General features: G+C 41.1%; 1 protein-coding gene across 1 annotated transcript in view; it reads right to left on the reverse strand.

Moving 5' to 3' along the window:
• The window catches only part of ARHGAP15 (Rho GTPase activating protein 15), a 944,276-nt gene that overhangs the window by 694,962 nt on the left and 225,511 nt on the right, over window positions 1–23,803 (reverse strand). The window lies entirely within an intron of this gene.

A 23,803-nucleotide genomic window follows, 5' to 3' on the forward strand; every position in this document is an offset into this window, starting at 1 on the left:
CTGACACCTGTGTTTTCTGCTTATGATACGATGATACTTTTGGTACATTCTAAAAATGTATACATTTAGAAAGTAAAAAAAAAAATAATACAATTACAAGGCTTCTTCTTAAAGTTGGAGAAGCACTCAGCCCAATTCTACGTAGTTTCATCACCAGACATAAAGTTGCCTGTACTGATGCCAAACACAGTGCCACATGTTATAAGTAGGCAATGCTACTACAGTATCTTACAGCCCATACATTGGCCACATATTTCTGTGATGTTAATAGTTCATTTGGGCTAACATGACCCAAACAAACTATTTAAAGTTAAATAAACCGGTAATTCTACTTTAACCTTCTCCTGTGTACAGCCTACTGTAATAATACAGCCGAGTGGGGGCATTACTATCCCGGGTAGATGTCATATGACACCCTCCCATTTGTGCGCTTATGCATGCCCTAGTGGCCAAGCAGCAGCGTGATTTGTGACCCATTGTGTCCACTGAACACAGAAGAACACAGATCGTTGTACCAGGCTCCTGTGTGTGGCCCTGGTACCATGTGATCGCTGTGACCAATCACAGAGATCACATGTCAGTTGTAAACATTGGCTTTCATTTATAGCCATTGTGTACTATTGTGATGATCTCTATGATTGTTCACAGTGACCACATGGCACAGCGGAATTGTACCATATGATAGCTGTTTCCAATCACAGCTATCACAGTTTTACACAATGACACATGAATAGATGTCATTAACAGTTTCACAGTGTAAAAATGATTGCTTATACCAGCCTTTCTCAGCCTTTTCACACAGAGGAACCCTTGAAATAGATTTCTGGTCTCGGGGAACCCCTACTAAAAATTAAAAATCTACTCATGACACATTAGTGTGACAGTCAGTGGGAAGAATGCTCCTTACTCTGGTCATCATTGGGAAAAATGACCCCCTTACAGATAGATAAAAGGAACAATAGTGTCATTGGGAACTTATCTGAGAGGCAGAAATTGCCCATTTCTCAAGGAACCCCTAGCAACCTCAGGAGGAACCCTGGTTGAGAAACCATGGCTTATACAATGATCATCACTGTAGTAAGCAATCATAATGGAAAAAAAAAACTGATCACCTACTAGAGAGTCACTATGATAACACTGTACTGCTCTGGTGACAGTATGTAAGAAAAATTGTAAAAAAAAATTGTAATTTCTTAATTTTCCTAAAAAATTGTGACAAAAAAATACAACTTCAAAAAACTTACCATGCCTCTCACTAAATACATTGGAGTGTCTACTTCCCAAAATGGGGTTACCTGGGGGGCATTTGTACTGTCCTGACATTTTAGGGCCTCAAGAAATTAGATATGCTGTTAGTACATCAGGACTGATCAATTTTCAAATTTATATACCATAGATTGTAGACTCCATAACTTATACACTGATTTGGGTTACTCTTACCAGGGAAATGTAGCAAAATACATTTTAGCCTAAATGTATGAAGAAAGATTATTCTTTTGCAACATTTTATAACAGAAACAATTTTTTTGCAAAATGTGTCTATATTTTTTTAGGTATATACCGTATTTATCGGCGTATAACACGCACTTTTTCCTCCTAAAATTGGAGGAAAAAGTAGCTGTGCGTGTTATATGCCGATATAAAAAAAATGTCCAGAAAGCAGCGCCGAGAGGTAGAAGGGGGCGGGTGGCGCTGAGAGGTAGAAGGGGGCGGGCGGCGCCGAGGAGAAGGAAGGACGCGCTGTCATCGGAAATCCCGCCTCCTATGCCGACGTCAATCATAGGCGCCGGGACTTCCGATGAGAGTGCATCCTTCCTTCTCCTCAGCGCCGCCCACCCCCTTCTACCTCTCGGCGCTGCTTTCTGGAGATTTTTAAAAGTGATGTGTATAGTGGCGCTTTCGAGGCTGCAATTATGGGCGCTGGCGAGGCTGCAATTATGGGCGCTGGCGAGGCTGCAATTATGGGCACTGGCGAAGGCTGCATGTATGGGCACTGGCAAAGGCTGCATGTATGGGCACTGGCAAAGGCTGCATGTATAGGCACTGGCGAAGGCTGCAGGTATGGGCACTGGTGAAGGCTGCATGCATGGGCACTGGCAATGGTGAGGCTGCAATTATGGGCACTGGCGAGGCTGCAATTATGGGCACTGGCGAAGGCTGCATGAATGGGCACTGGCGATCGCGAGGCTGCAATTATGGGCACTGGCGAGGCTGCAATTATGGGCACTGGTGCTGGTGAGGCAGCATGTATGGGCATTGGCGCTGGCGAGGCTGCATATATGGGCACTGGCAAGGCTGCATGTATGGGTAATGCAGTGACGAGGCTGCATGTATGGGCACTGCACTGGCGAGGCTGCATTTGAGGACACTGCGCTGATGAGGCTGCATTTGTGGGCACTGGTAAGACTACATTTAATTTTAAAAAAATGTTCTGAGTTCAAAGCTGTTTATTTTAAATTTCAGCTTTTTTCCTGAAATTTCTGCCTTAAAATTTAGGTGCGTGTTATACGCCGACAAATACGGGTAGTTAAAAAAAAAAAATGTAAAACCAAGCGGTGAATACATACCACCAAAAGAAAGCTCTATCTGTATCGAAAAAAAATTATAAAAATTAAATTTGAGCACAGAGTTGCATGACTGAGTAATCAGCATTTCAAAGTGTGACAGCGCTGAGATCTGCAATTTGTCCTGGGCAGGAAGGGGGTAAAAGTTTCCAGTATTGAAGTGGTTAAATATACCCAGTGTCTAGCAAAAAGCCGCTTCTCTAAAAATCAAATGGCAGAAATGCTTTTTTTTTTTTAAATGTTCTGCTGATTTCCACACGCAACCACCATCACAAATTTGCTGGTCATAAAAATTAAAACCTGGACAGCGCTGCTAAACAAATTGGGAACTTTCTCAAAGCTTAGACACCATTGGTTGGCAGTCCACTAGATGGCAGCAGTGTGCAGGAAGCCACAAACCAAAAAATGCAGCCAACGTCGAGGTAATTCGAAATATAACAAAGCGCTTTTAAGAACCATAAACCGTTATATTAGGTGGAATCATTAGGAACAGCATTCGAAGTAAAGATTTTTTTTTTTTTAAGTCTCTCTCCTTTATTTTCCGCTACTTGTGATGGTCTTGAAATGTATTTGGCTCAGCTTCCCTCTCAGCTGCCATCCTTGACAGTATTGCTTCATATGCACATTAAGCATTAACTGCAGTTGTGATCTATTTTCTGAAACAAAGAACTTGCCTGTGGCTCAAAATAAATATTTTTATTTCAGATGGACAAACAACATCTGCGGTTTTCTGCAAAAGCTCCGCTGTCACTGTCAAAAACCAAATGATTCGTATAATTTCACAAAAGGCACGTGTTTCAGGACATGTGTACATATGCTCTGCCTTTCACTAAGAGTTTTATAGGTCACATAAAAAGAACTTTACATAAAGAAAAAAAAAAAGTACAATTTAGACAGGAAATTCTACTTAAAGATGGAATTTCCTTTAACCACTTCAGCTCTGGAATATTTTACCCCCTTAACCACTTTACCACCAGAGGATTTTGCTGTCTTCCGTCCAGGCCGCTTTTTGCGATTCGGCGCTGTGCGACTTCAACTGACAATTGCGCGGTCGTGCGACGCCGTACCCAAACAAAATTTACGTCCTTTTTTTCCCACAAACAGAGCTTTCTTTTGGTGGTATTTGATCACCTGTGCGATTTTTACTTTTTGCGTTATAAACAAAAAAAGAGCGTTTATTTTGAAAAAATAACAATATTTTTAACATTTTTTTATATGAAATTCCCCCCAAAAAAGATGTAAAAAACAATTTTTTAAAATTTTTTGGCCAATTTGTTTTCTGCTACCTATGTTTGGTAAAAAAAATCGCAATAAGCGTATTTTGATTGGTTTGCGCAAAAGTTATTGCGTTTACTAACAAAGGGAAAGATTTCTGTCATTTTTGGTGTTTTTTTTCTTAAAGCGTAATGGCGGCGATCTGCGATTTTTTTTGCGGGACTGCGACATTGCGGCGGACAGATCGGACCCTTGACTGACATTTTTGACACTTTTGGGGGTACCAGTGACATTACTGCAGTAATCAGTGCTATATATATGCACTGTTACTGTAAAAATGACACAGGCAGGGAAGGGGTTAATTTTATTGGAGAGGGAGGGGTTAATGTATGCCTGGGGCTTACTGACGTGTGGGGGGGGGAGGTGACTGAGTGAGTCATGGACAGATCGGATGTCCAGCTATGCTGACCGGTCCGATCTGTCACTCCCTGTCACTATGGAGATCCGCCCGCTGTGTTTACACACAGCGGGCGGATCTCCAGACTCGATCCCCGACGATCGGGTAAGAGCAGCGGCGATCGCTGCTGCTCCTCCCCTGGCCCGACTCCCGCTGTGAATGAAAACAGCGGGAGCGAGCCTCCGGCGGCGTGCATGCGCCGCCCAGAAGGGGGAGTGTCTGACGACGTAGTACTACGTCGTCAGACGATAACGAGCCACTCTGCCGCAGTACTATTACTGTGAGCAGTCGTAAAGTGGTTAATGACCAGGTAATTTTTTGCGATACGGCACTGTGTTAGTTTTACTGACAATTGCGTGGTCCTGCAATGCTGTACCCAACTAAAATTGATACCCTGTTTCCCCCCCACAAATAGAGCTTTAGTTTGGTGGTATTTGATCACCTGCGGTTTTTATTTTTTTTCGCTATAAACAAAAAAAAGACCGACAATTATGAAAAAATAAAAAATATTTTTTTACTTTCTGCTATAAAACATACCCAATAAAAAAAAATAAAATTCTAATTTCTTCATCAATTTAGGCCAATATGTATTCTGCTACATGTTTTTGGTAAACAAAAATTCCACTAAGCGTATATTGATTGGTTTGTGAAAAAGCTATAGCATTTACAAACTAGGGGATAGATTTATGGACTTTTTTTTTAAATTTTTTTTATTGTTTTTACTATTATTGGTGATTTTTAGCAGAACTGCGACATTGTGGCAGACAAATCTGCAACTAATTGACAGTTTTTGGTGATCAGTGACACCAAGAAAGACAGTGATCAGTGCTAAAAAAAAAAAAAAAAAAGGGGGCATTGAGATCTTTACAGGTCACTGCTTAGAAAAAAAAGGAAGGATGGAAATAGAGCTCATACAGGTCCCTCTCAAAAAATTAGCATATTGTGATAAAGTTCATTATTTTTTGTAATGTACTGATAAACATTAGACTTTCATATATTTTAGATTCATTACACACAACTGAAGTAGTGCAAGCCTTTTATTGTTTTAATATTGATGATTTTGGCATACAGCTCATGAAAAACCAAAATTCCTATCTCAAAAAATTAGCATATTTCATCCGACCAATAAAAGAAAAGTGTTTTTAATACAAAAAAAGTCAACCTTGAAAAAATTATGTTCAGTTATGCACTCAATACTTGGTCGGGAATCCTTTTGCAGAAATGACTGCTTCAATGCGGCGTGGCATGGAGGCAATCAGCCTGTGGCACTGCTGAGGTGTTATGGAGGCCCAGGATGCTTAGATAGCGGCCTTGAGATCATCCAGAGTGTTGGGTCTTGCGTCTCTCAACTTTCTCTTCACAACATCCCACAGAATCTCTATGGGGTTCAGGTCAGGAGAGTTGGCAGGCCAATTGAGCACTGTAATACCATGGTCAGTAAACCATTTACCAGTGGTTTTGGCACTGTGAGCAGGTGCCAGGTCGTGCTGAAAAATGAAATCTTCATCTCCATAAAGCTTTTCAGCAGATGGAAGCTTGAAGTGCTCCAAAATCTCCTGATAGCTAGCTGCATTGACCCTGCCTTTGATAAAACACAGTGGACCAAACCAGCAGCTGACATGGCACCCCAGACCATCACTGACTGTGGGTACTTGTCCCTGGACTTCAGGCATTTTGGCATTTCCCTCTCCCCAGTCTTCCTCCAGACTCTGGCACCTTGATTTCCGAATGACATGCAAGTCTAATGTTTATCAGTACATTACAGAAAATAATGAACTTTATCACAATATGCTCATTTTTTAAGAGGGACCTGTATAGTTAGTGAGGTTGAATAAAGAACGGAGTGGGAGACACAGTGCAAAGACCATGGTGTAGTACTGACATATATGCTTTATTAAAAAAGTAATCTACCCACAGGATTACAACCTCCCAAATGGAGGGGCATACATGGAACTGCTGGACGCTGTAAATAGGGCAATAATATTACCATCTGAACGCCCTGGCAAGGGCATAGGTAAGGATAAGGCAGTGGTATCTGGAAGACTTTTTCCGACAAAGCCTGTCATGTACCTTCAATCAGCTGCACTCATCCCAGGTTTCAACAGTACCGGACTCCCGCATGATGTTATCACCCCAATCACGCACAGAACGCATTTCGAGGCAACTTCCTCTTCCTCAGTCTACCAGGGCAGGATTTAAAGATTTATGCACCAAAAACAATTTAACCGCTTGCCGACCGCCGCACGCCGATCTACGTCGGCGGTCAGCCCCTCACAGGCAAAGTGACGTAGGGCTACGTCACTAGCTTGTGAGGGTCTAGGGAGCGAGCGCACGCCGCCGGAGGCGCGCTTCCGCTCCCGCGTGGTCACGGACCCCCCCGCGCGTGTGACCGGCGGACCCGATGTCCGCCGGCCACTCTGCGATCGGCGGGGGAGAGGGAGAAAGTCAGGCAGCTTGTGTAAACAAGCTGCCTGTCATTCTCCCCTCTGTATGAGAGCTGATCATATATATCTACTATGTAGATCCGTTGATCACTCTGCATACAGCTGAAGCCACAGCCAATCACAGTAAGAATCACGCCCCTAGGGACACACACAGCCCCTCCCTCTCAAATAAAGTTAACCCCTTCACTACCAGTGTATTTTTACAGTAACAGTGCATATATATATAGCACTGATTACTGTAGAAATGTCACTGGTAACCCCAAAAGTGTCAAAAATGTCAGTCAAGGGTCCGATCTGTCCGCCCCAATGTCGCAGTACCGCAAAAAAAATCGCAGATCGCCGCCATTACGCGTTAAAAAAAAAACAACAAAAATGACAAAAATCTTTCCCTTAGTCAGTAAACGCAATAACTTTTGCGCAAACCAATCAAAATACGCTTTTTGCGATTTTTTTTACCAAACATAGGTAGCATAAAACAAATTGGCCGAAAATGTTAAAAAATTTTGATTTTTACATTTTTTTTGGGGGGAATTTCATATAAAAAAAAGGGAAAAATATTGTTATTTTTGCAAAATTGACGCTATTTTTTTGTTTATAGCGCGTGATCAAAAAATCGCACAGGTGATCAAATACCGCCAAAAGAAAGCTCTGTTTGTGGGAAAAAAAGGACGCCAAATTCGTTTAGGTACAGCGTCGCACGACCGCGCAATTGTCCGTTAAAGTCACGCAGTGCCGAATCGCAAAATAGCCCCTGGTCGTTTAGCAGCCAAATCCTCCGGGGCTTAAGTGGTTAAAGGTGCCAAAGGAGAGCAAAGCTGCTACTTACAAATTATAAATTGTAAAAACAGGCAAATCAAAAATAGTATTCGAAAAGTACTTCATTTTTTAGGACTCATGGACTCTAGTTCTTCTTTATACATTTTATTTGATTGGGCTGCATTGAGCTGGGTGTTTATTGGTGTTCAGTGTCATTTATTTAAGGCTAAATAAGGACACTAGTTCATTCGGTTCAACCTGAGTGCGTCCGTGTGTATGTGACTTCCATTTTCCATATTAACATAACACTGGCTAAGAAACACATCTAAAAGGTTTTAGAATTTGTCTACACTCCTTTCTGACACCACCAGCTGTGGAAGGGAGTTCCACATCCTTTTCCACTCTTCCACTCAGTTTGAGTTTGAACTGCTTCTCTTTGTGTGGCCACATGTCTTTTTTTTAGAGACCTAAGGTTAAATAATTTCCTCCCAATGATATAGTCATCATTCAAAGATTTGTATATTGTGATCATATCCCCTCTTACGCATCTCTGCTCCAGAAAGAATATGTTTAATGTATTTAGTTGTACCCCTTAACTAAGGTACTCAAGCCCCTCTATTAGCTTTGTTGCCCTTCTCTGGACTCTCTCCAGTTCAAGCACATTCTTCCTGAGCGTTGGTGACCAAAGCTGAAAAGCATATTCAAGATGTGGCTGAACCAGAGTTTTGTAAAGTGCTAGAATTATAGTTTTATCTCTTCAGTAGATGCCCCTTTTATTGCATGCTAATAGTCTGCTGGCCTTGCTTGCTGCAGCTTGGCACTGCATGCTATTGCTGAGCCTGTGATCTACCAGGACCTCCAGATCCTTTTCCATCCTTGATTCCCCCAGAGGTCCCCCCCCACTCCCTAGTGTTTAACTTACATTCATAGTCTTAGCTCCCAAGTACATTACTTTACATTTTTCAATGTTAAACCTAATCAGCAAACACCGAGATTGAACTATTTCTTCCAAACTCTATATAGTTTATGAACAAGTTAAACAGAATTGGTCCCAGGACTGAGCTCTAGGGTACCCCTCTTAGAACTCTAGGTCATTCAGAAAATATGCCATTAATCACTACCCTCTAGACACACTCCTGCAACCAGTTTTCTATCCAGGTACATACAATTTCATCAATCAAAAAAACCTTAATTGGTAAATTAAGCGTTTGTTGAGTACTGTAAATGCCTTAGGAAAGTCCAAATACACTCTGTCCACAGAGCTTCTTTTATCCAAATTAAATATATCTATTTTAGACTGTTAAAAGTTTGGTCTGGCAAATAAGGTTCTTCATAAAACTATGCTGGTTGCTAGCAATGATACTGTTCTTATCAGCAAGTTATTGGATATGGTCCCTTATCATTCCTTATATTCATTCTAATTGTTTATAACACAGATGGTAGTTTGTTTTGTCCTTGCAACCAGTCATACTATTGCTTTGCGGGCCTTGGTAGCACTTTTCTTCCCCACCCCAATCCCTGACCCCTGCATTCTGTACTCCATGTTGTACGTTACATAATCTGGTCATACTCATGACCAAAGTGTTCTTTGTTTTGACAGTTGCAGTTTTTGCTGAATTTCTTTAAAGTAGGCTCAAAGAAAATTTTTGTGTGCAGACATGCAAATATAATGAAAAAGATTAATTAAAAGATTAATTATAAAAAATATATACATTCTTTGTCCTGAGGTTTATGTGTGTCTGTAAGACTGTCTCTTATGGCACAGTAATTAGCAGTATTTTGCAGGTACAAGGACTGTGGCCTACTTTATGTCTGCCGTGTGTACAGTGAATAGCCACACGTTGCATTTAATCATTCTCTCTCTTTGCAGCAGAAACTGTTTCTGGATTCTACCCTAGGGTGCCCCATGTCTTTCATTATCCATTTTGACTTTAACTGTAAAGCCAGACAACATTACCTGTTAACATTTACATATTGTTTATAATGTTTAAATATTGATTGAAATGGAGGCATGATGTTGCGGATGTGTATAAAAGTGGGCAAGGTCAGTAGGATGTTCCAGATTTATTTTTGAAGATCCAGTGACCTTATAGTAGAGGTGTCACATTATGCAAAGCTGCACAATTTGCATGGCTATAAGATAAGCTCCAGGGGGCAGCATTTCAAACCTTGCCTCACGCAGCAAAAAGGCTAGGATTGCCCCTGGTCTGATGTATCAATTGAGTCTTAAGCCTAGTACACACCATTGCTGGGGGTCTGACCCCTGCACAAAACAATCCAACATTAGTACAGTGATCTCCCCCACTGAGCTATCATGTTCTGACAGGGGGAGGTCCCACCGCTAGGACACTCTGGTCAGTCTCAGTGGGTTTCCAGCATGCCCGTCTGACAGAAGTTTGTCCGGCTCCTGTCAGATCGGCTGCCATATACATGGGCTGCACTGAGGCTTAATATTCGGCTATTGTGTACTAGGCTTTAGGGCGACCTTTATGCTGGACTTAAAATGTCTCTCAAGGCTAAGAGTAACATTCCCAAGATCCTCAATTGAAGGGGAGCAGGCTTTCAAGGGGGTTTCCACATTTTTATATGCAGAAAGTGAAGGGAAACTCAATATTTTAAAATTGTCACTGCAATAGAAAGGAAACCATTGAGGACATTTGTTTTGGTGCCCGCTGTCTAAGTGATGAGTTTATTACCTTTACTTTGGAGAGATTTCCTCACACTTCCTGTTCTTACTTTCAGGACTAAAAGTGCAAGGAATTCTCCCTAATGGGACAAAGAGGGCCAACAAAAAAAAAACTATTTGGTAGGGGTTCCAACTGTTCCCAACTAGAGATATTCAGCTAACATTGGGTTGCATGACCCCTGGCTCTGTTATACTTCTCTAAGAAAAGTACTATGTAATTGTCATCATTTAAGCACATAAGCCATTGTCCTCCAGCTGCTGAGGAACTCCAGATGCTCGGCTGTCCTGCTCTCCAAACAGCAAGGCTTGGAAGCACATACACAAATCTTCAGGGTGATAAATTATGTTTTGCTGGTGCAGTCAGTAAAGTGCACTATCCATTATCACCCATTAATGGCTATTCAGTACATGAGAGTAAATGAGCAGTAATGGCTGCCATTTCATAGACAATATACCATACTTTGGCTTAAATTAAGCCTTGATTTATATAGCAGGATTTATAGCTAGAGGTAGGAAGGAAATTGATCGGTTTCAGGAGAAGGTCAGACTAAGATAAACACAGGAGATACCACTGAAATAAGCACAATGATAAATAACTATTTGTGTAAATGTAAAACAGTGGACTCCGAACTGAGGCTTGGGGTCGGATGCAGCCCTTTTCTTGCCTTTACCCAGCCCTTGAGGCATTATTCCTCCTGCCACTGACACAAACAATCTGTCACTCTTCCTCTTACTGACACCAATGATGGGGCATAATTTCATCCACTGACAACAAAAATGTGGCTGTATTCTTCCTCAATGCTAAAGATTGGGCATTGTTTACTCCCAGTGGGCACAGTCTGACCCCCTAAAGTCTGAAGTACAGTAAACTAGTCCTTTCTTTAGAAAGTTTGGAGACCCCTGGTGTAGACCATTAAGGAGCTCCAACGTAGGATCATCTATCTGTAAGTAAGGACTGTGCTGAAGCTAGGGCCTTGACTTCAAATCAAGATTAAAGCCCAACTCCAGGTTGCGCACTTGCTCTTCAATTCTATTACCCCCCCACTTCTGTGTGGTCCTATACTTTTCCTCTTCTTCTTTCTGCTAGATAGAGGTTCTTACTGCTGTTTAAAGCGGAGTTCCGGCCACAGAATCGTTTTTTTTTTTATAAATACTTCCCAAACAGTGATCCACCGCCCTTCATACGTCCGCTAATCCAGTTTTAGACAGTTTAATAATTGATTGGCAATCATAAAATCTTGCTTTATAAAAAGTTTTCTGAGCGCCACCATCTTTGTCCTGGTAACTCGAAGCCGCAGTATGCAAATGTATGCCCCTCTTCCTGGTTCTAGCTCATTGTGCAAGCTGTGAGAGGAGCCTGGCCGCCTACATCACTGCCCATTGCCTCCTGGGAGTGATGAGTAAGAGCTCCCAGGATGCATTGCAGGACAGGAAGTGATTGCGCGGGCCTCGGCCACAGAGGGAGGAAGTGGAAGGAAAGGTGAGTATATTTTCTTCTGAAACAGGGTAAGTAAAAAAAAAAAAAAATTTGGGAATATCCAATTCTTTTTCAGGTGACAATAAGGCTCCGTTCACATGTCAGCGTATGGATCTCGGGCAGAACCACCGCGGTTCCGCCCGCGATCTGGAGATTATTGCAAATCGCGGGACGCCTGTGCGTTGCCCGTTGATTTGCAATAGACCCCCAAACGCTGAGCGATGTTGCAGCGATTTCCGCCTGCCGAATTGCGGTAACATCGCGCAAAAAAAATCGCGGGACGCATTACGCCCAAAAAAGTACAAGAGCTTCTTTGGAGCGTAATGCGTCCCGCGATTTTTTTTGCGCGATGTTACCGCGATTCGGCAGGCGGAAATCGCGGCAACATCGCTCAGCGTTTGGGGGTCTATTGCAAATCAACGGGCAATGCACAGGCGTCCCGCGATTTGCAATAATCTCCGGATCGCGGGCGGAACCGCGGCGGTTCTGCCCGAGATCCATACGCTGCCATGTGAACGGAGCCTAAGGAAGCAGATGCCACAAAATCAAATGTAATGATTTTGCGGTCGGAACTCCGCTTTAAGTAGTACTGCTAGTCCAGGCCAACCTGATGAACTGCAATGGTTTTCAGCTTCCAAGGGGATCCCACAGGCATGGTATATGCATAGATACATTGGTCAAAGCTGGGCCAATGTTAAAATATATCATGCTTGGTATTCTGCTTTAGGCTTTGCCTTCTACTGGTACTAAGTCTTGACTCTGCCTTTCAACTGTCAAATGCAAGGATATGGCCTTCAGAAAGACTGAAGGTAGACCAGGGAGTACAAAGTCATTGTTTAGTGGAACTTGACAGAAAGTCCACATCCTGCCAATGAGAGCAAAACTGTGTAGCAAATATTGAAAAGGCAACTTTTTTTTTTTATGTTTTTTTTTTTTATTATTATTGAAATTATGTCTGTCGTTGTTTTATGCTTCAAATGTAAGCTATTTGTGGTGAGTCTGGAACCTGAACCAGATGCGGGAACTCTCACTACCCAAAACCCCCAAATGGGGCTGTCCATCAAGAGCCATCAAGAACAAGGATGCTATCATTACAATATGTGATTTTTCTCTAAACTGCAGGAAAATTGTAGAGCTTTGTTTTATGTCAGTTAATTTGATGTGTTAAATTTATCCGACACTGAAACAACAAATATTTCCCTGCAAGGTATTAGTTGATTATGCCAAGATCATTTGCTTGAGGACCTTGAGCGCTCTCTTTCCAGAGGCCAAACATACAATAAGGTCAGATACAATGCAGGAATCTTCCCTGGTGACCTGTCAGATGTATTGAATTCAGAGAAGACAAACAGCTGAGACACGACCAAGGAAGAAGTCACAGCAAAGAAAAAAAAAAGAAAAAAAAAATCTGCAAGGAAATTGGTGCAGCCAGGCTTTTATGAGGTTTAGGGAGCAGAAAATATTGAGCATCCAGAATTTTTCATGCTAATCCATTTACAAATGCTTCAATGACTTTATTAGAGAAGGCTGCTAGACTTCTGTCTTCATTTTGTCTTTGCTTCTTGAAACTACAGAAGACTGAACTCTGAAATGTATGTTTTTTTATTCAATCCTATTTTGCAATTCATAATAAAAGTACCTACAAACTATGCAACTCAACAACTGTGTGATTTGCCTACAGAAACCAATTAGATTCAAACTTTCTGCTGGCAGGAAGAACAAAGCATTTTTATTTGTTGATGTGTCTAAAATGTTTAGAAGACATTACTTACCCTTTAAGATCTTACTCGAAACAGGGCCCATTTAGTGAATGTTCCATTTTGGAATTATTATCAGCTCAATTCACAAAGATTTAACACTTAGCATATAGATCTTTATCTTAACCATGTGACTGCAATTTACAAAGCTCTTCAGATTAATCTGAAATTACCTGTCACATCTTTTAAAATAAGCGATCCTAGCCTCGTGTTAAATTATTCTGAATTGAGCCTTATGTATATTATACCAGTACTCTAAAAAGACAAATTATTTCTCTAGGAACCTCAAGTATGCCTCCTGAACTTTAAATACTGTATGATCTTTGAATATATATATATTACAATTGCTACACAACTACACAAGGTATGCTGTGCATTTGTAAATTATTAAATTATTGTTATTAAAAATTACATTTACTTTTCAATCTGTATGTACTGTAATTTTCTATTAAATTCAATGCATCACAGGTGTCAAACACAAGGCCCGCGGTCCGAATCCGGCCCTCAAGACCATTTCATGTGGCCCTTGCACCTCTCCTGCAGCTGCAGGAGAGCTCCAGCCCTCTTCTGGTCCTCCTCCAGACCCTGTACTTTTTGCTTTTCAGCAATGCCTACAGCTTCTTCTTAACAGCAGCACAAGATAAGGGGTGCACAGTGATGTAAGGGAGGGTGGGGGACTCTATTTCTGATGGTGGGGAGGCTCTTGACATCTTATGTAAGAGTAGGGGATGCTCTGGACATCTAGCCTTACCGGCCCTTTTGAGGACAATAATAATGCTGATGCGGCCCGCGATTAAATTGAGGTTGACACCCCAGCAGTATGTCAACCTAAACCACTAATGTTGTACAGAACAACCCCAGAAATGTAATTTCCTGTTTGAGTGATTTGCTTACTAATTATTCAAGAAGACTGCATTAAGATACAAGCCAACTTTTAGGCATCCCCTGCACCAGGAATGTCAGCTTTGGTGAGACACTCTACAAGGGTTAATTATTTCTGAAGGAATGCAGACACAGACACTTTTCGTATTAGAACACTGACAGTGCACCAGGTGACTACAATAAACCGGATCCTCTTTTATAGAATCACTAGGACATGAAACAAACAGCATTTTCTTTAAAGAAGGGACAGTTAGGAGTCTGCTGCTTGACCTTGTTTCCATGTTTTATGCATGAAAACACAGGAACTGGATTGCAGAAAATGGCAGTAGGTGCTCTGGACTGATTAGTCAACATTTGAAATATTTGGCTGTGGCAAAAGGCAGTTTGTTAGCCAAAGGTCTGGAAAGCGGTACGATAATGAGTGTCTGCAGGCAACAGTGAAGCATGGAGGAGGCTCCTTGCAAGTTTGGGGCTGCATTTCTGCATATGGAGTTAGAGATTTGGTCAGGATCAATTGTGTCCTCAATGCTGAGAAATACAGGCGGGTACTTATCCATCATGCTATACCATCAGGGAGGCGTGTGATTGGCCCCAATTTTTTCTGCAGCAGGACAATGACCCCAAATATACAGCCAATGTCATTAAGAATTATCTTCAGCATAAAGAAGAACAAGGAGTCCTGGAAGTGATGGTTTGGCTCAGAGCTGTAACTAGAACATTCTGGCCCCCCATGCAAGAAACCAGGAAGGGCCCTCCTGACCCCATCTCGGGGTCCTTCCCACTGATCCAGGGCCCTTTACTCACATCATAGTGCGCTTTATTTTGGTCCCGCAGTTGGACCTTTTCACATGTTCTGCAGCGGGCCCCGTTCCTGCATAATTGCCAAATTTTTAGGGACATCTTTTTTTCTATATATTCAGCCAGCCATTGTAGGCAGAGAACATATCTTAATTAGGGGCAGAGCTTTTAAAACAAGCATGGTTCTACAAGGGCCACCTAATGCCATACTCCTTTGCACATCTCTAGATCCCGGGAATGGCTTTGTACCCTTCAGATCATCTCCATACCCCGCACATCTTTGTACCTCCCAAATAACCCTTGTACCCCTAGCACACCTCCGTAACCCCAGCACACTTCTGTACCCCCTTGCACATCGCTGCACCTCCTAACACTCACCTCTGCACCTCCCAGTATCCTCTGTACCCCCAGTAGTCCTCTGTGCCCCCCCCCCCCACAGACCTCGAGACCTCTTAGAATCCTCTTTATCCCCCAGTATACCTCCATACACCCAGCAAGCCTTTGGAACCCCCAGCACACCTCCACACCCCCCCCCCAACATACACACACACACACACCCCTGCCCCTCCCAGCATCCTCTTTAATACTGTAATCCCCAGCACACCTTAACACCACCCAGAACAGAACACTTATGTACTCTGCCAGACACCCTCCCACACCTATGTACCCCCCTACCCCCACAACACTTTACCTCCCAGTGTCCTCTGTATCCCTCCAGCACACCATTGTACACCACAGCAAGCCTTTTAAACCACCAGCTTACTTCTGTACCCCCTGCACATCTATGTACTCCACACCTTTGCACCCCTAACACATCTGCACCCATTTGCACCTCCAACCCCAACCCCTCCGTCCCCTGCACACCTCCAACCCCCAGCACATTTCTGCACCCCACCCCTGCTTTCCCTACACACACAACAGTGTACTTTCAGTATCCTGGTCACCACATGGCCACTCACCTGCACATATTGATCGGCAGCTCTGTGGTGCCTGCGGCACCTCCCTTCAGCCAGATGTTCAGCTATATAGCATAGAGGGTGGGCCCCTCTCCACTGTATAGAATATATTGCTAGCCAGGGGGGCAGAGGGAGATGCCACAGGCACCACAGAGCTGCCAATTGCCCCCTTCCCTCCTTCCCCCACTGCATAGTAAACTGCCAGATGGAGATGCAGGGGGAGATGCTGGGTCTTGGGCCCCCCACAGTGGCGGAGCTCCGGGGCCTGGTTGCAAGTGTGACCTTTGCAACCCTGGTAGTTACACCACTGAGTCCTGAAGATATAGAAGGATTTGAGGCAGCCTACATCCACAAATGATCTATCGTCAGTTCTCCAAGATGTCTGGAACAATCTACCTGCTGAGCTCCATCAAAAAATGTGTGCAAGTCTACCTATACATCTATTTACATTAATATGTATGGGGAATTTTTACACAGCACAACCAGGTGACCTGATTTTTTTCTTCTGCAGCAGTTAAGCAATATAGTCTGGTCACCTCCCCGATGGATGGGCCATCCCTTTCCTTCTCCTGTCTTCATTCATTGTATGTTTACCTGAGTCACTGCCTCTCCCTCTCCCAGTCTACTGTTCAGATGATAAAAAGTGGATGATAGCAAGTTATATTAAGCTTCTTACACTAGTATAATTCAAATATTTTGTCATTTTAATTGATAGATAAGAGTCATACAACTTTTTTTATTAGACTAGAGTTGAGCTTTAAAATTATTATATTTTCTCTTTAAACAATCTGTGGCTTCATGCCAAGTTAACAGAAGGTAAGAAAGCACTCAGACCTCTGTCTCTTCAACTCAGATTTCATGTGTCTGATGAGATGTGTATCCCTGTCTATGTTTTCTCCAGAAGGAAGCAGAAATATTAAAGAGAACTTCTTGTTTTATATGTTTGCATGTATATTTAAATGTGGTCATGCTAATGTATAAAATCTTATCAATAAGTAATAATGCTTAAAATAAACAGATCTATGTGTATGTTCTCTAAAGATAAGTGTGCAACCAGTAGCCATACTTGCTTTTTATATTTGCAGGCTTAGCTTCCTACTTAGCAGTGCTCAGTAATTCTGTCCTAAAATGACATTAAATTATATTCTTATTCCATACGAAATAATCTATACAATCCACTGCTTAATGGCCCTGTAATAATTTTTTTCTGAAACCGATACTGTGTATTTTGTTTCCTTTGTAATGTCCCCTGTAAGCTCCTGAACCTCTCCCTTTCCCCATTACTTCTGTTTGCTTGGAAAGAGCAGTGCATGTTAGTTGCAGACCTGTACACTGTTCTATGCTCACTATACCATCCCATAGTCTATAGTCCATTTAGGGAGTGGGCAAGAGAAAATGGCTATATTCCTACATACAGTGGGACTGTGGAGTACGGACATCGTCAACCTCTAACAGGAAATTACAGCAGTGAAAAAAAGGAATTTGAAGATTTGAAAGCGGGTGAGAGCAATAGAAAGTGTTTTTTTCTTTAGGAATATATACTTAATTGGATTTTTTTAAAATCAGAGTTTAGTGTCACTTTAACCACTTGCCAACAGTTCTCGGAAAGCATCAACAGACGTCCTTCCAGAACCCCACGCGCCTCCCCTGTGGCACGCATCTGGTGTGTTCTTTGACCAATGTGTCCTTTGTGCACAGCTGATAACAGATCGGGGTAAAGGGTCAATCATAGCATCCCTTTACCATGTGATCAGCTGTGTCCAATAACAGCTGATCACATGTAAACAGACTTGGCGGTTATCAGCATTTCTTTCCTCCCACGCTGTGTCTGAAAGGAGAGTCATTAACCGGCAAGTTTTTCAGGACATCTTTTTCACTGATAATCAGTGCCCTGATTATCAGTGCAGCCCCATCAGTGCCAATCAGTGTCCATCAGTGCCTCTTCATTGGTGCTCATCAATGCCGCCTAGAAGTGCATCCTCATCAGTGCCCATCACTGCAGCATATCAGTGCCTATCAGTACAGCCTATCAGTGCCTATTAGTGCAGCCTCATCAGTGCACATCAGTGAAGAAGATACATTACTTAATTGCAAAATTTTATGATAGAACATTTTTTCAACATTTTTGTTCTTTTTTCATTTGTTTAGCAAAAAAAAAAACAAAAAAAAAAACCTAGTGGTGATTAAATGCCACCAAAAGAAAGCGTTGTCTGTCTCAAAAAATGGTACAAATTTTGTTTGGATACAGCGTTGTATGACAACACAATTGTCATTTAAAGTGTGACAGTGCCAAAAGCTGAAAATTGGCCCGGGCTGGAAGGAGGTAAAAGTGCCTAGCAGGCAAGTGGTTAAAGCCCAACTCAGGGCAATATTTTTTTTTGTCTGCTCATTTTCTCTAGAAGTGAACACAGTGCCTAAACTCACCTGATCCTTCGATCCTCTGCAAAACGGCACTCCCCCACATCCAGCAGTGGACTGTTCCTGATGTCTTCACATCCAGAGCTCGTCTATGGGCTTAATGATGTCAGGAACAGTCCACTGCACAAGACCGTTGGACCACAGGGGGGCAGAAGCAAAAGGGGCTGGTCTTGGGCTGGGAGGATCGGAGGATTAGGTGTGTATATCTTGGCCTTCCGAACCCCTAGACCAAAACGAGCAGTTAACCAATGCAGTGTGGGCTCATGTGCTCCTGGCTGCAAAGGCCAGTTATAGGTTGGGATGGTTGTTATTTGTTTGTACTGTTGGTGAATTGGTAAGGGGATGCACTGGATACCTTTGCTGCCTTTGTGTCATTGCTGGGTGTCCAGTGTGTCCCTGTGCCTTTATGGAGGGGTGGGCTCCCTCCAGGCATACCTGCCATTAATCTATCCGTTATTATAAAAGTACTCCATCTCAGAAGACTCTAAAAAAATGATAGAGTTAGGACTACAGTACACTGGGGTGCGGTGATGAGGCCGCTGCAGCTTATGCATATATTTGCAAATGTGTGCAAACAAAAAATACTTTTTTAAAGTGAACTGTTAGACAGGGTCAATTCAGTTTATTGCAGGCTGGCTGGTAAGTAAGCTGGGAATTTGTGTTTGTTTTTTTGTGACCTGTGTTGCCCTTCCAAGTGCTCCTTGTTGCAAAGGCCAATTATAGGTTGGGGTGGTTGCCATTACTATGTAGTGTCGGCACAGCCCCACCACATGGCAAAAAAAAAGGATTTGCCTGGAGTTCTAGTTTAAGTTTACTAAGGTGCCATGTATCATACACGACTACCATTTTTTCATGTTTTGTTGCATCTAAGTGCTGCTAATCCCCTGGAGCCACTTTGTGACCACTTCTTGTAACATGATTTCCCGTGATGGCTCCATGACATCTCTTAGGGCAGGCTTCCTGGTGGCAAAAACAGTGGACCATGAAATGGCTACTTGTAACCTCCATCGAAATCCCATGTGATAGGTTAGTAACTGAAGAGCACATTGGGGAAACTGGAAAAAAAAACAGGAACCCTAAAACAGGACAGGTCTTGAACAAGGACCTTCATGGTGGAATCTCCTGGTATGAAAATTGCAGATTAAAAAAGACTGAATGCAATTTAATAAATGACATAACCATGTGAAAGCTTGGATAAGATTTTGGTAGCTGGGTGTAGATTTAGATTTAATACAGGTAAATGTAAAAAAATAATAACTCAAATTGGATATGGAGAATACATCATAACATCAATAGAAATCATCAAATTAACTAATTACCACTTCACAGCTATAAATATACAAATTTTTTACACAGCTATAAATATACAAATGTAAAAAATCAAGAGGAGCTCCCTTTTAAATCCTCCTCCGGAGAGGTAATCACAGGATAACAACAATCTAATCTGCTGAGTGACACAATAACTTATGTCGTTATTACCACCATTTCCGTGTAAATGACAGCCGGGATTATTTAAGATTATACTGTAATCCTTTTAATCCTCAACCCCTAAATTTTCAGTCTAAACACCAAAGTGCACTTAGCAAAAAAAAAAAGCTTCAAGCCCACGATCATTCCATAAATCGCCGCCTGTTCGCCAAGGCCATGATGGAAGCTCCTAACCTTACTTGACGGGAGAAAACAGACTCGTAATTGCCTTTAAAGGGAAAGTAATTGTTCCCTTTGTCTATTTCTCAATTTGTTGTACCCAACATTCCCTGCTTCACCTTAGCATTTGTGCGCCAGTGCTAATTTAACAGAAAATAATAAGCAATAGATCCTCTATATTATTAAGCCGACACCGCAACAACGTAATACATTTGGATGCAAATGCACCTGCACTCTGTCTCATTATGCCCCCATAATTAATATCTCCTCGGCGATATAATGGATTTTAAATGTAAACATCGCTAACAGGTATAATTTCGTTTCACCGATTCCCTCCTTATCCAAATCATTCAGTGGTCATTTTCCATATATAATCAATTATTCATAGTCTTAAATTGAAAACTCAGGGCTAATTTCAACAACGGAATCTTTACTGACATTTATAAGAGAACACATCAGCAAGGCTAATTATTAGCTCGTTTCACTGTGTGGCCTTTTATTACTTTGTAGGTAATGAAACAAAATAAATAAATAAAAAAATAAAATAAAAAATAAAAATAACACAATGCTTTATTGCTGTATTAGGCTGCAGGCGTGAAAGTCTTGACCAAACGCAAGCAAAGGACAGCATGTTCTAAAACATTGATCTCATTGAGCTAGGTAACCATAATAGTTTTTTTTTTTTTATTACTTTACAAATTAAAAAATACTATAATAATGATATAAGAGCAAATAATGCAGAGAGTGCCAAAACAAAGCCATGTATTATTTAATTACTGTAAATGGGCACCAATTAACTTCTTGCTTAAAAATTATTAAAAGTTGGCTCATTGAAAACAGGTTGTAATATTCATTGTTTCAGAAAGATTTAGACCCTTTATGTACTACAGGAAAGGTGTGGGTGCAATAACCCAAGTAAACCAAATGTATTGCTCTATCTGACCTTAACAGAGAAAATTAAAGGTGATTGGATACGGTGAGCACTATTATTCTTTTCATGAAGTTATGAAAATAAAAAGAATATAGCAAGCAACTCAATGTTTAGAAGAAGAACACGTCAAGACAAGTGCACAAGTCTTGTACTGGGGAATTTAATTTTGTGCACAATTTTCAGGGGATGAATAAAATTGTGAGTTTTCAATTTCTTTTTATACACATTTTATATACATTTATATTAAAGTTTAGTGCAGTAACAACAAAAACATTCAACAAAAATGTAAAGTAGCATTCAAGTCAACAGTATGCGGTATCAATAAGTAAGGCAACAATATCATTCTATAGAGAGTAGTGAGCCAAAAGGCAGGGGCACAGAGGCCACAGCAGCCAGTCCAGCGCCCCCCCCCCCCCCAGGATCTCTCACATACGGTCTGGGGGAACACCCTGGCCAGCGCATAGACAACGACACCTCAGCCAGCAGGTCTCAAGTTAGTAAATAACATATGCATCAAACTCCTATGACTTGTATTGTGATTACGAGAATAACTGAAGAGGAATATCAGAACACATATTGAATTTCAGAAAGTCCATAAATGCGACTCAACCAAAAGTGTGTATTAACTGGACATATAAATGTTCACGAGTGAGGACAGTATTTATCTTGGATTAACAGAAACCTGATTAAGCTTGTCGACATACAGTGTATATTTTCCTCCAGTGGTACCAAGCAATTTCATATTGTGGACCATTCCTATCTCTATACGCCAATATTTTCTCATATTGGGCTATAACGTTAATGTGTGCAATCACTTCTTTAACCTTAGGTAAATCAGGGAGTTTGCAATTTCAATGCATTGAAGTCAATGGGGAAGGCAAACTTAAGGTGGGTTTCATTGGTGCAATGGACTGTAAATGGGCACCAATTAGCTCCTTGCTTAAAAATTATTAAAAGTTGGCTAATTGAAAACAGGTTGTAATATTCATTGTTTCAGAAAGATTTAGACCCTATATGTACTACAGGAAAGGTGTGGGTGCGATAACCCAAGTAACCCAAATTTATTGCTCTATATTGCTTTATCTAAACTCAACAGAGAAAATAAAAGGTGATTGGTTATGGTGAGCACTATTATTCTTTTAATGAAGTTATGAAAATAAAAAGAATATAGTAAGCAACTCAATGTTTAGAAGAAGAGCACGTGGGAACGACTGTTCAAGTCTTGTACTGGGGAATTTTATTTTGTGCACAATTTTCGGGGGATAAATGAAATTGGGAGTTTTCAATTTCAATGCATTGAAGTCAATGGGGAAGGCAAAATTAAGGTGGGTTTCATTGGTGCGATGTGTCAGTAAGCAGGTGCTGCAGAGGACACGAGGGAGTGCTGACAATGGTGCCTATAGGCGATATCACGGCTCCCCGAATTTACAGAAATTGTTGACTGCTCCCTTACACATTGCTGCAGGATCTTATGAAGTGTCTTACAAAAATAAATCAATAAATCAATATTTATTGATTTATTTTTGTAAGATACTTGATATTCACTTTGCTTCATTATTTTATCCTTTGGCGCTACATATCTTATTAGCTTTTTGGATGACTTTTAATATTAGGTGAATGCACTTTATTTAAGCAGCCTAGGGTCCCCCCATTTGGCAATTTTAGCCAACCATTGGGATTTTATTGATTTCTTCTTAGTGGTCAGTGCTGATTTACCATTCAGATGCAGGATCATATGCCCGGACTTGAGCGGATTAAAAATAGGTAAGTACACACATCATTTCTATACAGGTCAGTGGACATGTGCATGATGAAAAAAAAAATAGTATTCATTTTGTTTTGATTTGTTATTCTAGTTATTTTGTTTAATTAAATTTGATTGATTGGTTCAATTTGTATTTGGGATTCGTATTCTGAATTTGTGTTTTGTCTTTTTTAAATTTTCTTTGAATTTATCGATTTTTTCAATTCAAAGCAATACATTTCAAATCGGTTGAATCGAAAATTGTTGATTCTTTTTTTTTTTTTCAGTTCAAATCGGCAAAGTGAACAAACAAAAGAAAGATCTTCATCAAACGATTACAATGACTCTTTAAATCATCTTTGGCTTAACAAAAACAGCATTATTTCGAAATGACACCCTCATAACACACACGGCTTTGATTTCAGAAATATGTTTACAGTTCAAATTCAAATGGAATTCAATGTAAAATTTGATTTGAATTTCAATTCAAATTTCAGAAATTCAGACAAATTTTGTTTCATTATTCAGAGCATTCGGTAAAATTCATTTATACTGTAAGTCAGATAGTCATGCATGTCTGAATGTCCGCAAAAGGGACCGCACATGTCTACAGGTTAGCCAGGATAGATAGGAGGAGGAGGGGCAGGGAACATTTTAACTATAGTTATGGTTAGGCTTTTCTTCCACTTTTAATCTAAACTCCAGGCCATCCTCTATTTGTATAGAATAAATACATATTTAAGAACTGCTGAAAGATTTGTATTTCTGCCTATACATATAGGTTTAACTAGATCGACCACATATCTCAAGGGGGGGGTGCTCATTTTCCTCAGCTGCAGTTAGTGCAGCACAACTGGTTCTGGTGCTGCTTCTCCCTCTCACGGTATGAGCAATGCTGTATAGGGAACTGCAAGAATCTGATACTAAATCAAATTCAAGCATCTTTACAGAGTGCATTTAAAATACATTTAGAGAGTAACTCCACTTTTGTTGAAAAAAAAAAGCAATCCTCTCTGGGTGATCGATGTACATTTTTATTGGATTTTAACAAACTTTATAGCAGATTCCCAC

Source organism: Pelophylax lessonae, assembly GCF_965119305.1.
Source record: "Pelophylax lessonae genome assembly, chromosome: 6".
NCBI lineage: Eukaryota > Metazoa > Chordata > Amphibia > Anura > Ranidae > Pelophylax > Pelophylax lessonae.